At 35.9% G+C, this 15010-nt stretch overlaps 1 protein-coding gene across 4 annotated transcripts in view; it reads right to left on the minus strand.

Moving 5' to 3' along the window:
- LOC127874852 (protein dispatched homolog 1-like) overlaps positions 1-15010 on the minus strand; it is an 84681-nt gene that overhangs the window by 37863 nt on the left and 31808 nt on the right. Inside the window, exon 1 of one of the 4 annotated variants that reach the window (XM_052419505.1) lies at positions 1396-1537. The exons of 2 other annotated variants lie outside the window; for them this stretch is intronic. The gene's annotated coding sequence lies outside the window, so the exon portion shown is untranslated. Of the gene's footprint in view, positions 1-1335; positions 1538-15010 lie in introns of those variants that run through there. One more of the 4 variants, XM_052419507.1, reaches the window with a different exon arrangement.

Here is a 15010-nt window from a genome sequence, read left to right on the forward strand (position 1 = left end):
TAATTGCATGTTGATTTTGCTATTATATTTAAGCTGAGAAAATTAGCAGTTTGAAGCCACATCAATAATCAAGACGGTGACGACGTATTTGTTGTTTTGTTAATTATCAGCTTATTATAACTATTGTTTGAATATGCGTATATAAACACGTTTTATTTTGTTCATATTATACAGTTAATATCGCTACTTAAATTACCCGATAATCCCGTATATTCCAGTTTTAAAGCAAATGCTGGTAAATATTTACAATACACAAACATTCTCGATATTTCCTTAAGTATCAAATACATTTTGGCATTTGTTACTATTTATAGAGATGATGAAATAACGTCTAATCGGGGCGTTTTTTTCCCCACTGAACACGCGATTTACGCCTGACGTGATGTTCATGTATTTATACAACACAAAATACACCCAAACTTTCCAAACGACGTTCTACATGTCTGCATAATTTTCGCGCGCTTTTTATGAAACAAAGGATATTTTAGCACTGTTTATTTGACGCTAGAATTTGCCAAAGGTCGCGTAAGCATAAAAATTTGGAAGTGTGTTTTGGATTACAAATTTAAGAATGATAATCGTACGAAACATTAACAGTTGCGTGTAATTAATTCTATGCTACACATACATGTATGTACATGTAGGTGGATATCTTTTCACTCGATCCGCCGCGTACGTATGCGGCGGATTTTTTCCGCGAAAGTATGCCAGGTTAATACAGACTCGGCGTCGTTGCGCGGATCCATGCCGAGTGCCACGGCGATACGCCGCGTGAACACACGATTCGGCCGCCGCGTACTAATAATCTGGCTGTGGCGTAGCCGCGGATTATGTTTGTGCCGCCTTGGCTGTACTGTAATAAACATGCAGAACTGTCAGCCCTGAGAGTCTAGAAAGATCAGTAAGCTCATGGGCAGTGTTTCCATACACACCTGCATTGAATACTTAATTATAGTCACAAAGAAAAATCAAAGATATATAATACAAATCTTATTTTCCAAGTTTACAATATAATTTTCCAAGAACAAGGAAATAATAATAGACTTTTCTTTGTTTATACAACACAACTGCCTGGCAACGCTGTTCATGCTATTGGAGCGGACAGTGTCGTACCTGATAAGCATGTGTGGACTACAGGCTAATCTGGGACGACACTTTACGCATTAAACAGAGCATGGCCCATATATTTCTTTTGTCAGAGGTTGATTCAAAACTCTTATAATAAAATAAAAGTAATGCAAAGAGCAAAACATTGATTATTTAATTCAAACCCGACAAAATCTTTTTAAATATAGAGAGACCATACTTCTACATTTTAATACTTATAATAATTACCTTTAACTTAATAATTATTTTTGTATCCTGTCCTTAACAGTGTTCAAACATTTTACTAACCTTTTCACATAAACAAGCAGCCAATCCTACCACATTCTGTAACTATTTATAAACCTGCTTTTCAAATGCTCATCAACAAGAATTATCCAGTTTCAATACCTAGTTGGCACACACAACAAATGACATGGAAGATTTAATGCAAAAACTGGTCAACCTCTATTGAAGAAAAAAGAAAGACTGATGTTTAAGGCTTAAAACACACTATACATTGTAAGCTTGTTTTCAAAAGCTGATATTTTTAGAACGTGTTAAATCTTTCTTTTTTTAATTTGATTTGAAATATTAACTTAAATTAGAAATTGATTAATTCAAACTAGATGCTCACAAAAATAATTAATATTATCAAGCTCAACAGTCATTAAGGCACATATTTAATATTCATATTCAAGTAAAAAATTCCCTGAATTCTAAAACATCATTTACTAGTTTAGAATTTGGCCGTGCTCTGTGAAGTGTTTTTATGCATGTGCTTAAAGTGTCATCCAATATAAGCCTGTACAGTCTTCACAGGCTAATGAGGGAAGACACTTTCTGCCTGAACTGTACAGTCTTCACAGGCTAATGAGGGAAGACACTTTCTGCCTGAACTGTACAGTCTTCACAGGCTAATGAGGGAAGACACTTTCCCCCTGAACTGTACAGTCTTCACAGGCTAATGAGGGAAGACACTTTCCCCCTGAACTGTACAGTCTTCACAGGCTAATGAGGGAAGACACTTTCCCCCTGAACTGTACAGTCTTCACAGGCTAATGAGGGAAGACACTTTCCCCCTGAACTGTACAGTCTTCACAGGCTAATGAGGGAAGACACTTTCCCCCTGAACTGTACAGTCTTCACAGGCTAATGAGGGAAGACACTTTCCCCCTGAACTGTACAGTCTTCACAGGCTAATGAGGGAAGACACTTTCCCCCTGAACTGTACAGTCTTCACAGGCCAATGAGGGAAGACACTTTCCCCCTGAACTGTACAGTCTTCACAGGCCAATGAGGGAAGACACTTTCCCCCTGAACTGTACAGTCTTCACAGGCTAATGAGGGAAGACACTTTCCACCTGAACTGTACAGTCTTCACAGGCTAATGAGGGAAGACACTTTCTGCCTGAACTGGATTTTTGATGAGAAGAGAGTCACTCTTTAACCCTTTGCATGCTGGGAAATTTGTCATCTGCTAAAATGTCGTCTGCTGAATTTCTAAAATTAGCATTTAATTTTTTTTTTTTTTCAAAGAATACTATCAGAATAGCAACGTCTCATCTGGATCCAAACTGTTTGCAAAGGCCTTTAAAATTCGGTTCCAGTGCTGAAAGGGTTAAACGAAAAATATCATAAAAGCTAAAGTGTATTCCCTGATTAGCCTGTGCAGACTGCACAGGCTAATCTGGGACGATACTTTACACATGTGCATTAAACCCCCTTTTCACAGAGCACAACTCAATCATTAAAGAAACATATCACTTTCAACTGCTCCACAATGGGTCATAAAATACACCATGCATTCACAAGTGATTTATGAATATAATAAGTACTTAACCTTTTATATGTGAACATATTTGTATGTATTCCATTGTGTAAATATTTATCCCAAAAAGTATCCCACAGTTTTATTGGCATACTTTAAAATATTGTTTGAAGTAAAATGAGAACTGTCAACATTCAAAAGACTATCCGAAATTTTGGCCTACTATATCCACCAAAGGTAATTTCATTCAAATAATATCAGTTTTGTATGGCATGTTAATTTCAAAGGATTACACAAAGTCAGCTTTATTTTGAGCAGCAGATTAGTTATATTCTTAACCAACCTAACTCATTTCAAGATACTTGTTTTCTCCCCAAAATGTTGGTCGAAAAAGATTTGTAGGATAGCTGTTTTGAAAAAATAATTTGCATGAACTATGTTAATGCAGTAATTACAAATAAATACTATTTTGCACATGACAGTTTAATAAACAAAACTGTTTAATTAAAGCTGACAATCAATGAATTGTTGTTCCCTTTCAGATAAACGAAGCACACCACATAGCCAAACATTGAGCAAAAAGACCAGAACCAAACATTTTTATTTTCGCCAAGCCACAAGTACAAAGAGGCCGTTGTGTTAGCAATTTAAGAAACTTGATTTGGAGGAAGAACAAGAAGTCTTCCATTGACAATCCCCCATGATTTATAAGAGCAGCTCTGTTTACTTTAAGAGCCATTTAGCCTGATTCAAGTGGTGGACCAACAATAAGAACAGTCATTAAAGATGACAAATACCTCAGCAATTTCCTTATTCAGACAGGTGCAAAAATCAAGTATTAGTACAATTATTCTTACAGTTTAGTTGTTCGAAACTTCCCACACAAAGACAAAAAGCTTTACATTGACTTATTCAATTAGTTGCATTAGATCAAGGGTACATAACTCTGCCACAAATAATGTGACAGACACACAAACACTTTCAATTAAATAAAATGATTCAGGTATAAACAATTTGCTGAAGTTAAAGGTCACTAAAATCTTCAAAGATTATATCATGATATACACTAAAATAACGGTCTTGCCCTTTAAAAAGTGTAAATAACATGAGTCTAGCTTTTTGAAAATGGGGTTTAATGAATGCGCATAAAGTGTCTACCCTTTACAGATTAGCCTGTGCAGTCTGCAAAGGCTACTCTGGGACGACACTTTCCGCCTAAACTGGGTTTTGGTTCAGAAGAGACTTTCTTTAAAGAAAAAATATCATACAAGCAGAAAGTGTCGTTCCTGATAAGCCTTTGTGGACTACACAGGCTAATCTGGGACGACAATTTACGTACATGCATTTAATCCCCTTTTCCCAGAGCCCGAGCCTCATATCTATAAGTCTTTATATTGATACTAAGAAAAATATACGACAAATTTGAAACACAAATTACACAATCATGTACTATGTGAGTAAGTGTCCAAAATTTGCCTAAGTGTCCAAAATTTGCCTAAGTCCATAGCTCTGGAAAAAAATACATCAACAAATGCAAAAATTATATCTTGCATTTCAAAATAGTATAAAAAACATATCTATATAGTTTCATAATGATAACCAGAAAACCAAGAGACTAGGTTAAAACATGAAGTGCACTATGTACAAAGTAAGTATCTAAACTTTAAGTTCAAGGGCACACAACTCTGCAAAGTATACCACAAAAAAGACAAAGATTACAACTTGCACTTTTAAATTGTACAAACAACATGTTTTCATGTTACATTTTATGCCATACTGGACTTTCAACCCCTTTAGTAAGCCATTCTGAATTTCACAACAAACACATTCATTACAGGACACTGAACCAGAATTTACATTTCCAGAAAATTTAATTTAAATATTTTTCTCTATTCTGTGAAAAAAATGCAATGGATATTTGTCAATTTTCCATAATCTGAGCATAAGTCCCTTTAAGAAGAGAGGACTTTGCCCCGGCATGCTGTGAAAATCAGTTAGGCACTTAAGTCTAATGTAAACTGACAGAATAAATGAAAACCTGAAGCATAACAAGATGATGCTTTTAATGTTTCAAGAAAACAAGTCAAGGGCATTTCTAGAATTAGATGATTTGCATATTGCAAGTAATTAGGTTGTAACTGCTGCCAAGCATATTTGCATCTCCCTGACAACATCAACACAAACAGAATGTAAATTTTGGTATGTTTCGAGTTAGAGAGAATTCCAAATGCATTTTAACGTAACAGCTCATTTTCTTTGATAAAAAAGAAGATACTGTAACGTTATGAGTACTATTGGATATTATTATATATAAATATAATCATTGAATTTTCGAAATTATTAATTAATTCATTAAACATTATTATATATAAATAATAATTAAATTTTAAAAACTATTAATAAATGTATTGGTAATTATTATGATCAAATAATAATTAAATTTTGGATATTATTAATACATCTTTTTGTAGAAATTTTGGAAATAGTTAATACATTTTTTTGTATTTATAAAATAATCAAATTTTAGAAATTATTAATCATAATAAATCTTCTATACTAACAGCCACAATGATAGAAATGGAATACTAGAGTTTGAAAGTTATTAACAGGTATTTAATAATATTATGAAGCATATATAAAAGTATAATCCACTTTTACTGCCGCGCCATTGAATTAGTACATTTAGCTAGTAAGCCAATCAACAATTAGCAAGTATGAAGGCTGAGTTGTATTGGCCAATCAAGAATTGATAAATACATGTAGCTATTTTTGTTTTATGATAATTAATCTGTTAATTTAAATGTGCATGTTTTGTAAGAATACACACACTCACTTTGGACGTGGACAAACGGAGAAGGCGTCCAATCATGAAGTCATATTAAACGGATATTAAATTGGATTTTAATTAATCTATGACTTTGCTGTGTATATTTCATCTTACTTATTATACGGATGAACTGACAATAGGTGAATGGGACCGACTTGCCATATTCGCCATGTACCGAACTGCATTCATTCAGTTAATACGATTTACATTATTACAGCAAATCACGCATGACATTGTTAATGGAACGATTATAATACAAAAAGAGTCGGTCTTTGGGAAAACAGGGCTAAAAGCATGTGCATGAAGTAATGTCCAATTTTAGCCAGAGGACAGTCTTTATCTGCTTAACGTGGACAACACTTTCTTAATCATCTTGATTTTCTTTTTAATGGGAATTCCTTGAACAAACAAGAGCTGTCAGAGGACAGCGCGCTTGACAATTCCAGTGCTTGACAGTATAACGTAAGCCATCATGGGGTAATTGTTCAAATTATTCAATAAGGTCAAGGTAATAGTTCAGGCATATTTTCCATAATCTATTGAACATTTGTAAAGACATAAAACAAACTAAATAGATTTTATTTCAAGTTTGATAGCAATAGCTTGGGTGGGAAGTTTGGACGGTCCTTCAAAAATAAGTAAATAAATAAAAAAGGAAAAAAAAAAATTGGGGGGGGGGGGGGGGGGCGTAAGGGGGGTTGAGAGGGGGGGTATAATGTGGGGTGTGGTCATTTATTAGATGATCTTTCAAAAATTAAAAAAGGAAAAAAATAATTGTTTGGGGGGGGGGAGGGAAGGGGGGGGGGGGGGGGGGGGGGGGGGGGGGGGGGGGGGGGGCAGGGATTCTGGGTTAGGGTGTGGGGTATTGTATGGGTGGAATCCATTGTGGTATTCAGTTAAGTGTTGTTTTGTCAAAGTATTAATAAAATCTGATCATAAATAAAGAAGTTATGGCAATGTAACTAAAGTAATGTGCATATTGTAAATTGAAAAAGGGCCATCATTCTTACAAAATGCTTGATACAGTTGTCTGCTTTTGTTTATAGATTGGGGTCATGTTGGTAAAGAAGTTTGCAAACTATGAAAGCAATATGTCAAGGGACATTGAAAATATTTGAGGGGGTACGCAAACTTTAACATAGATTTATCAATAATATGCATATTCCAAGTGAAAAAGGGCCATAATTCTTACAAAATGCTTGATACAGTTGTCTGCTCTTGTTTATAGCTTGGGGTTATGTTGGTAAAGAAGTATGCAAAATATGAAAGCAATATGTCAAGGGACATTGAAAATATTTGGGGTGGTACGCAAACTTTAACATTCCAGCGCTAACGGGAACGGGAACGCTAACGCCGACGCCGGGGTGAGTAAGGATAGCTCCACTATATATATTTCATATATAATAGTAGAGCTAAAAATTATGCACATGCATTAACCCTTTCAGTGCCGGAACCGAATTTTGAAGGCCTTTGCAAACAGTTTGGATCCTGATGAGACGCCACAGAACGTGGCGTCTCATCAGGATCCAAACTGTTTGCTATTCTGATTGTATTCTTTGAAAAAAATCAAAGAAAATGCTAATTTTAGAAATTTAGCAGACGACATTTTAGCAGAAGACAAATTACCCAGCATGCAAAGGGTTAAGCCCAGTTTTCCCAGAGCATGGCTTGTATAAAATTTAGTCATGATTCAACACATTTACAAGAAGTCACTTTGATGACATGCAAAAGGACTTTAAAGCTTAAGTAATTATGTAAATATAGTAGTTGTCAAACAATTATATTTACATACAATTGATAAATGAGCTTTAAAAAAGTACTTTATTATATTATAATTGATCAAATGATGTAAACAATTATGAAGATAAATTAGAATATTAAAAGTTCAAAACCACAGGCAATATTTTAAAGGACATTCAAATAACATCACAAACTATATCAACTTGCTGCCAGTTCAGAAAAGGCATTTTAACAATAATTCAGCAACATGCCAGAAAATGAAAAACAAAATTTCCTAAAGGGGTCAGCAATACAATTTTAACTAGAGCTTTGTCACAGACATGATGTATACCCCCACGTGCCGCATTGACACAGACTTTTTTGCATGCTGTCTTTACAAAACAAGAGAATCTAATTTATGGCGATTTTTAAGAATTATTATGCCATTATTATTTATGGCCATTTTGACCTTTGAACTCTTGAATTCTTTCGCATGACACGCCGTCCAATGACTGTGAACAAAATTAATGTACACAGCCATTTTAAAACCTCACAATGAATTACATAGTTATGACCAAGACAAGCTCATTTATGGCCATTTTTCACTTTTGAACTCCAAGTGTGACCTTGAATTTGGAGATATCGAGGAAATTCTTTCGAATGACACATTGTCCAATGATTGTGAACAAATGTACCACGTAATTTTAAAATCTCACAATGAATGACATAGTTATGGCCCGGACAAGATCATTTATGGCCATTTTTGACCTTTGAACTCACATTGTGACCTTGACGATATCGACGTAATTCTTTCGCGCGACAAACCGTCCAATGTTGGTGAACAAATGTGCCAAATGATTTTAAAATCTAACAATGAATGACTTAGTTATGGTCCGGACAAGCTCATGTATGGCCATTTTTTACCTTTGAACTTAAAGTGTGACCTTCACCTTGGAGATATCAACGTAATTCTTTCGCCCGACACACCGGCCAATGATGGTGAACAAATGTGCCAAATGATTTTAAAATCTCACAATGAACAACATAGTTATTGCCCCAACAAGCTCATTTATGGCCATTTTTGATCTTTGAACTCAAAGTGTGACCTTGACCTTGGAGATAAGGACATAATTCTTTCGCTCTACACACCGTCCCATGATGGTGAACAAATTTGCCAAATGATTTTAAAATCTCACATTAAATGATAAAGTTATGGCCCGGACAAGCATTTGACCCTTGAACTCCAAGTGTGACCTTGACCTTGGAGATATTGACGTACTTTTTTCACACGACACACCGTCCCATGATGGTAAACAAAATTAATGTACCAAGTTGTTTTAAAATCTAACAATAAATGACATAGTTATGGTCCGGACAAACTTTCGGTTTAATACACACTAAGTGACCCCGTGACCTAGTTTTTGACCCGGCATGACCCATATTCAAACATGACCTATATATCATCAAGATACAACTTGTGAACAAGTTTGGTGAAGATTGGATGAAATTGCGGGACAGACAGACAGACCGACAGACCGACCGACCGACGAAGTGACTCCTATATAGCCTCCATTACCAATGGTAATGGGGGTATAATTACCACTATCAGATTAATTTTTATTTGTGAGCATTAGCAGGCATCTGCCTGTTTACAGTTCCCACTGGTACACTACATAGTGTGTATGTATTCAAAAGTATTTAGAAGCTTGTAAGACAACGTTGGCCAGTCTAGTTGAAATCTGTACATATTGGCTGCTTTCACTGGGAAAATGGGGCTTAAAATGCATGTCAAATAAGATTAGCCTGTGCACACTGATTAGCCTATGCAATGCTCACAGGCTAATCAATGACGACCCTTTCTTATTTTGTGGTGTTTTTCTTTTAAAGAGTTTCTGGTACTGGGATGACAATTAATGCATATGCATTAAGCCCTGTTTTCCTAAAATGAAGCTTAAATTATCTTTTTTATTAATGATTTGAAACAAGATGTGTTTGTCAGAAACACAATGCTCCCTCTTGCACCGCTTACAAAAAAATAATTTAATATATCATTTGGCAGGTTTAGAAATTATCTCCCTTTTAAAGCTTATTACTTCCATTGTATTGTATTTTTTAACTATTGACCTTGAAGGATGACCTTGACCCTGACCTTTCACCACTCAAAATGTGCAGCTTCATGAGATACACATGCATGCCATATATCAAGTTGCTATCTTCAAAATTCAAAAAGTCATGACCAGCCTATAACAAAGGTTAAAGTTTTAGGAAAGAAAAATACAATGATATTTTACCTTTGACCTTGAAGGATGACCTCCACCTTGACTTTTCACCACTCAAAATGTGCAGCTCTATGAAATACACATGCATGCCAAATATGAAGTTGCTATCTTCAATATTGCAAAAGTTATCAAACTTTAACCAAGGTTAAAGTTTTGGGACAGACAAACACGCCAAAAACAAAATATCCCCGATCAGTAGATCCGGGGGCATACAAAAAAACACATCTCGACCTGTGCTTGAAGACACACTCTTTATAAATTTGAATGGGTTGTGGTCATTTCAAACTTGCGATATAAAAAGCTATAACATAATTTTGAAAATTGAGTTGTGTCTAAGATTATACAACAGCAAACGAATTCAGCGCTTTGATTATATCATGCATTCATTTTACAATGATTTATTTTATTATCAATATGTCTGTTTTATAATGAATAAGCAGCCAGTCAAGGGAAACGGCCAAATTGGCTGCTTAAGCGGGGTGGCCTTTTAAGAGGGGGTTGGGTCATAGGGAGTCTAGAAATGATAAGTGCATGGCCAACTGTTCAATTTTTGTATAAACAAAATGGTAAATATGCGTACATGTACTAAACAATGTATAGACTTAAAATAATTTTATTTCTTCCTTTCTAAAGCCAGCTATAAAACAACATTTCCATTCAAAAAAATATTCTATTCATCTTTTTAATCATCATCAATATCATCCTCATCAGAATCAAGTCAATGAAAAAGAATCATTCTCATGATTCGTTGTTTACAGAATGCGCGTTGTATGGCCCCAATGCACTTAAGATGGGAACAGTTGTGAATCAGTTATGCGTGAATAACCCGTGTCACTATCAATTGATAATTTAATTGGTTTATTGCAGTTTTATGTCTTTGTAATACCTACCTCACGAGTTGGTCCCGACAGTGATCTCCTCCACGATAAAATCGTGGCCAGTTACTTAAGAGACTGATAATAGCAACCAGGTGTAATCCTACTGGTAATCGTGCTTTTCATGCATAATATTTTAAAAACATTTATTTCGCCGCGTAAATGGTTTTATCAAAATTAATATTGAAATCATTGTAAATATAAAACAAATATAAATGTTTTGTTAAATTCCCAAATGAGAGTCATAATTTGTAATCCGAAACACACTCCAGATTGATTTATGTTAATGAGACGTTTACAAATTCTAGCATCAAAAAAGTCCTCATGTATTTCCTTTGTCCCGACAAAAGCGCGCAAAAATTATGCACCAATGTACAATGTCACGTCATACCCATGCATGCGTGTATTGATTTTTGGATAAAAAACTTTGTAGCACAGAGAACATGTAGAGCAGTTGATTTAAAAGTTGCGCTGTTCTTTTAAACTTTTAATTAGCCGATAATTGTCATAAATGTGTGCTTGAAATAGTATGATTCAACAGCTACAAATAATCAATTATAAATTAAGAATCTCTTTTCCAGTACTAATAGATGATATTCGCATGTGCCGAATCAAAAAGATCAAACGGTCGCATATTGCTTTTAACTGGATAACCCGATAATCTGCCGCTAATTAATGGCAATTTGCAAACTGGCTGTCAAAATGTTTATCACACATCACTCTTCAGTACTGCAGAGCCTAAACAGCAGACTGGAAGTACGTATCGATTTTTTCGCCGTTGCGTCGGTGTAATTTTGCCAGTGTACATGACTGACTTACTCGCGCGTGACCACTCATATGGGGGAATTTAACATTTGGCATGCAAAATTGCTGGCCGCTGGCTGGAGAAGAAACGGGGTTACCGCTAAAGAGGGGTGCATTATATTGTGTTTATTGACAGTCGCGGCACAGACCGGCCGCCAACACGGGGTGACCGGAAGTAGGGGTTGGACTGTATACCATACAATTGTTTTGGTTTTAAAAGTACACTCTGCATGCAGTGCATGAATATTTTTGTTGCATTTGTTTGTAGATAAATGCATGTCGCCCTAATTTAGTGTGTTTTTTTTCCAAAGAAAAATACAACAACTATTTAGTACTTTTCATAAATAAACATTAGTTGTTATGTGGTTTCTCAAGATTGTCATAAAAATTAACCAGTCAATGTTTAATAACTTACATACAAGATAGCCTGATTTGAACAAGTATCGTTGGAAACGATGGATGCTCCCCGATGATGCGCTTTGTCAATCTATGTGTTAATAACCACCTAAAAAAATATATTATTAGCCTTGGTGACCTTGACCTCAAACCTCATCAAAAGGTAGAGGTCCATGCAAGGTACCTACATGCCAAATATGAAAGAGATCGGTAAAGTAGTGAAGGCCCTATGAGAAACTGTGACAAAAGCGTGACGGAAAATCTATTATTAGCCTCGGTGACCTTGACCTTAAACCTAGTGACCTCAAACCTCATCAAAAGGTAGAGGTCCATGCAAGGTACCTACATGCCAAATATGAAAGAGATCGGTAAAGTATTGAAGGCGCCATCAGAAACGGTAACAAAAGTGTGACGGAAAGAAGTAAGGAAGGACTAGAAAGGAAGGGAGGAAGGAAGGAAGGACAAACTGGCAACTATATGCTCCGCCAGAATTTATTTCGGGGAGCATAAAAATCTTTATTAGCCTTGGTGACCTTGACCTTGAACCCAGTGACCTCAACCTCATCAAAAGGTAGAGGTCCATGCAAGGTACCTACATGCCAAATATGAAAGAGATCAGTGAAGTAGTGAAGGCCCTATGAGAAACTGTAACAAAAGCGTGACAGAAAATCTATTATTAGCCTCGGTGACCTTGACCTTGAATCCAGTGACCTCAACCTCATCAAAAGGTAGAGGTCCATGCAAGGTACCTACATGCCAAATATGAAAGAGATCAGTGAAGTAGTGAAGGCCCTATGAGAAACTGTAACAAAAGCGTGATGGAAAATCTGTTATTAGCCTCGGTGACCTTGACCTTGAACCCAGTGACCACAAACCTCATCAAAAGGTAGAGGTCCATGCAAGGTACCTACATGCCAAATATGAAAGAGATCGGTAAAGTATTGAAGGCGCTATGAGAAACGGTAACAAAAGTGTGACGGAAAGAAGTAAGGAAGGAAGGAAGGAAGGAAAGAATGAATGAATGAAGGAAGGAAGGAAGGAAGGAAGGAAGGAAGGAAGGAAGGAAGGAAGGAAGGAAGGAAGGAAGGAAGGAAGGAAGGAAGGAAGGAAGGAAGGAAGGACAAACTGGCAACTATATGCTCTGCCGTAATTTTATTTCGGGGAGCATAAAAACTATTTCTTGGCAAAGTTTTCATAACTGATTTCCAACAAAAAACAAAATCCACACTCAACCATAAAATGTGCATTATTATGCAAAAAGCAATAATAATTTTTTTAATGTGCATCGTTATATGTTTTATAAAAGCAGCTTTTCAGATTACGAAAACTGGATCAAATACTGGATTGTGCACACACTGCACAGGGCAGATGTTTTCATGACTTCATAATTTACTTGTTTGTAAAGCAGATCCTAATCAAGCAGTATTTTTTTTAGGTTTGTAGTCTCATACCCTAGCAGTGGTTGTTACCACACTTACAATCATGCAATTCCAATTTGTATTCAGGAGCTGTTTTTTGGTTGATGTGCACTATTAATTATTATTCATTATAAATGACTAAATGTGATTGGCCGGGCAGTGTTATGTCTAGAGAATGAATCTAGTAAAATTGTACCTTAGAGTAATGATTGACTTATGATTACATGTAGTTGACTTATAGCCAAGCTGAAACAGTCTTGTTTGGCACATGGATGACTTATGGACTGTTATGGCTCGATCAAAATGTGTCTTGCAGTACTGCAGGACTGTTATTCCTGGATCAAAATGTGGCTTGCAGTACTGCAGGACTGTTATTCCTAGATCAAAATGTGTCTTGCAGTACTGCAGGACTGTTATTCCTGGATCAAAATGTGACTTGAAGAACTGCAGGACTGTTATGTCTGGATCAAAATGTGTCTTGTAGAACAGTTGTGGATAAATCATTATGTGGCTTGCTGAACTGTTGTGGCTAAATCATAATGTGGCTTGCAGGACTGTTATGTCTAGCTCATAATGTGGCTTGCAGAATGGTTATGGCTAGATTAAAATGTGGCTTGCAGAACTGTTATGGCTAGATTATAATTTGACTTGCAGAACTGTTATGGCTAGATTATAATGTGGCTTGCAGGACTGTTATGGCTAGATTATAATGTGGGTAGCAGGACTGTTATGGATTGATCTTAATGCTGATTGCAGGACTGTTATGACTAGATCATAATGTTGCTCCTAAAACTGTTATGGCTAGATTATAATGTGGCTTGCAGGACTGTTATATCTAGATAATAATGTGGGTTGCAGGACTGTTATGCCTAGATCATAATATGGGTTGCAGGACTGTTATGGGTAGATTATAATGTGGCTTGCAGGACTATTATGGCTAGTTCATAATTTGGCTTGCAGAACTGTTATGGCTTGATCATAGGTTGATTGCAATCTCATGTGGATAGGACATAAAGGGCTTGCCTCGAGCAATTATCAAAGTGTGATATTAGTTATGCTGTAAAGACAGTAAGATTTTTAAATAATAGGTCCAGAAAATAACATCTATGCCAATTGTTATAATTTATAATAATAAAAACAGACTTAAATTAGAGCTGTTTATCAGAATTATTATATTTTATGCTATTAGCACACAAATAACTACCACATTGCCAATTTTCATTTACACGTCTGATAGCTTGGCCATTATAATGAAATTTGGACTAGGATATAAAGTAACTGAAAATTGAAACCATAAATAACATGGGATGGTTGGAAAGCGAAAACTACCATATGGAGGATAAGCCATTATTGAGAAAGTAGACAGTGTGACATGAACACATCTCTTGTTACATCTATTAACCCATTTATGCCCAGTGGACTCTCCCATCCTTCAAAATTGGATCAATTTATTTCCAAAATTAGGGATGTCTGGTATATTTATTTCTATTTTTAGAATATTTCTTACAGAATTTCGTTTAAGCAAACAGTGTAGACCCTGATGAGACGCCGCATTATGCGGCGTCTCATCTGGGTCTACACTGTTTGCAATGTCCTTTTTTCAGGACGCTAGGCATAAATGGGTTAAACTCACCTATAACACTCACATACATCATGTGTTTTTAAGGAGTGGTGTTAATTGAGAGTGAACCAATACACCAGTCCTGTACCTACAATGTCCTTCGATATCTGTTATGTCATATTACTCTTGTGCACTAAAAATAGAAGGCTGTATATATTATAAATATTCAAATCCACAATCTACTATCAGGGGCAGTTGCAGGGTTTTTTGCCAGGGG

Source organism: Dreissena polymorpha, chromosome 3, assembly GCF_020536995.1.
Source record: "Dreissena polymorpha isolate Duluth1 chromosome 3, UMN_Dpol_1.0, whole genome shotgun sequence".
In the NCBI taxonomy this organism is placed as follows: domain Eukaryota; kingdom Metazoa; phylum Mollusca; class Bivalvia; order Myida; family Dreissenidae; genus Dreissena; species Dreissena polymorpha.